The 3154-nt window shown below is 42.2% G+C and overlaps 1 pseudogene; it reads left to right on the top strand.

The window, feature by feature from the left end:
- The first annotated feature begins 2579 nt into the window (after positions 1–2579).
- Positions 2580–3154, top strand: part of LOC106297373 — a 909-nt pseudogene continuing 334 nt past the window's right edge.

Genomic DNA, 3154 nt, shown 5'->3' with positions numbered 1-3154 from the left:
CATGTTTAGGTTGCATTTTGCATACATAAGTCTTTATCAGGTATTGGAGTACCACATGGAGTTCTCGGAGACATTTGGGTGTGTTTGGAGCTCGAAAGAGGTGTAAAGATGATCATTGGACGAGCAGAGCGTTGGGAGCGACTTCCCGGAGCGACACCAGCAAGTCGCTCTGACCTGCCTTTTCAGAGCGACCTTACCAGAGCGATGCGGAGAAGTCGCTCGCCATTTCATCCCGGTGGAAGCCGAAAACTGACCCGGAGCGACCTATCAGAGCGACCACTCCAGGTCGCTCCCGAAGCCCAGAGCGACTTGGCCAGAGTGACACCCCGAGGTCGCTCGCATTTCTATCGCATGACGACAACACAATGGAGCCAGAGCGACCTCTCGCAGCGACACAGCGAGGTCGCTCCCGAAGCATGGAGCGACTACTCCGAGCGACGAGCGGAGGTCGCTCGCATTTTCATCACTCGGGAATGCGAGAACGAGTCCGGAGCGACCTCTCGCAGCGACACGGCGAGGTCGCTCCCGAAGTGTGGAGCGACTACTCGGAGCGACGAGCGGAGGTCGCTCGCATTTTCATCACTCGGGAATGCGAGAACGAGTCCGGAGCGACCTCTCGCAGCGACACGGCGAGGTCGCTCCCGAAGTGTGGAGCGACTACTCGGAGCGACGAGCGGAGGTCGCTCGCATTTTCATCACTCGGGAATGCGAGAACGAGTCCGGAGCGACCTCTCGCAGCGACACGGCGAGGTCGCTCCCGAAGTGTGGAGCGACTACTCGGAGCGACGAGCGGAGGTCGCTCGCATTTTCATCACTCGGGAATGCGAGAACGAGTCCGGAGCGACCTCTCGCAGCGACACGGCGAGGTCGCTCCCGAAGTGTGGAGCGACTACTCGGAGCGACGAGCGGAGGTCGCTCCGCGTCTTATTTCTGCTCGAACTTATGATTTCTCAAGGGCCTTTTGGTCATTTCATTATGCACGTTTTCACTTTTCAAAAACCTACGTTTTAAACATCTTGGGTAGCCACCAGAGGCTGATGATCTTTTGTTCTTAAGAAAAACCACAAAAATTCTCTTGAGAAGTTCATCTCTTGGATTTTTGATTGTTATGTTCTTGTGTTCTTGTTGATTTCTTATCTATTTCTTTACATGATTAATCTGAAATCCAATATGGGTTTAAGAGGAATCATGGAGATTAGTGAGTAATCACCTTTTGAATTCATGGGTTAGGGAGATTAAGGGTGATTAGGTTAGTTCTAGGATGTTTTAGTGTAGATCATTCTTGTTCCTTGCTAGTAGAGTATTCTTAATGCATCTTCTGAGTTGGCCACTCAAAAGTTGATCAATAGGCATTTCCCACCCGAAAGGTGTTTGATGAAATGCCTGAGACAACTCTCCTAGGCTTTTAGTATACTTTGCCAAAGACATTTGTTGTTAAAGATGCTAAGATAGCTAATAGACTTGTTAGTAATGATTGCTTTCATATTATTCAACCAAAGACATTTGATGTTTGAGATATGTTAGCAAATGAGCATTCATCTAGACATAGAGCTTGCTTAGAATTGTGTCTAGACTTAAGGTTGATAGTTTGATTGATCATTTGCCATCCTTAGTTTGATACTTGATCACCCAAGGTCTGATCCCTATGCCCATGAGTTCTCTTTTCCCTTAGTCAAGAAAATATCATTCTGTTATTGATTTCTAGTATTAGTAGTAGTTGAAAACACATCTAAATCATTGGTTGCACTTAGATTAAGTGAGTACTAGCATTCTCGGTGCTTTAATATCCCTCAGAACTGGTTCGACAATCACTATACTACAACATTTGTCTTAGGAGCCTTGAAAACTCCTAACATCAATAGGTCATCCATCCTTTCACTATTCCAGCCCAATCACGCTTAATTCTGGAGTTCACGGAAAATGTAAATCAACTTTGATAATATAGATAATCAAATCAATCCTCTTGAACATTTCCATACATCCCAAGTTGGGATGTTACATAATATAATTCAGTAAATTCTCACCAATTAAAATATTCAAAAAGAAGAAGATAAGTTTACATATTTTGTCAATATACTTTTTGATATATATTTGTTAAGATACTTTTTTGATAAGTTTCTATCTTTTTGGTGATTCAAAAAAAAAGAGAGATACGTTTGTATCCTTTTTTTATAGGGTCTTGACATAATACCTTGTACTATATATATTCTGCTTAATATCAATATACAATCAAAGAATTCCATTAAATTTGGCTAGATTCAGAATAAAAGTTGGATCATCTTTGGTCTTACAATTCGATTTTCTGTACGTTTTTCAAATTATCTTGTTCTTAAACTTTTATTTACGTACCTTCACTTGCGAGTACTAGGTTAAATGCAGATTTCTATTAAGAATGTGGATGGAAAAACAATGTTAAACGTAGAAGTCGACAGCTCCAAAGCCATCGACTTCAAAATAGACGAAGACACAACCCTTATTCATGGTAAAGCCACGAAGATTTCCAAAATGATTGTGGATGGAAAGATGACGATAAACCTAGAGGCGGCTAGCTCCAAAAGCATCAACCTTAGGATCAGTTAACTCATGCAGATTTTTGTAAGGAATTTGAATGGAAAGAGCATATCCATAACAGATGTGGCCAGCTTCGACACCATAGAAAACGTCAAGGCTAAGATCCAGGATAAAGAGGGCATCCCGCCGGACCAGCAGAGACTGACATATGAGAGCAGAACGCTCCACGATGGCTTCACCGTAGCAGACTATAACATCGAGAAGGAATGACCCTTTACTTGTCACTGCGTCTGAGGTCTTGTTTTTGTTGCGAGTCTAAATGAGATTAACTTCAATTTCTTAATAATCGTCTGAGAAAGAGTTTTTGACAGCTAAACCAGCTTTGATACATAGTTTATGGAAGTGTTTTTCACCTTTTTCAATCTAAATATTGAAACTAACAAATAGCTTGCCAAATATACTACAAATAGGTCAGGGTACGTGTGTCATTGTTATCTTACCTCCGCCTTCTATCATCTAGGAGCTTTACGTTTTTCTTTTCGGTATTGTTAAATGACTTTTTCTTGGGTTCACCCCCTAGGTTCACCAACCAATAGAAAATTGTCATTTTAGATCTACTATCTTTTAATTAAGGAAACAAAAT

The sequence above is a fragment of the Brassica oleracea genome, chromosome C6 (genome assembly GCF_000695525.1).
Source record: "Brassica oleracea var. oleracea cultivar TO1000 chromosome C6, BOL, whole genome shotgun sequence".
NCBI classification, from domain to species: Eukaryota; Viridiplantae; Streptophyta; class Magnoliopsida; order Brassicales; family Brassicaceae; genus Brassica; species Brassica oleracea.
This window is presented reverse-complemented; position numbering and strand designations above follow the sequence as displayed.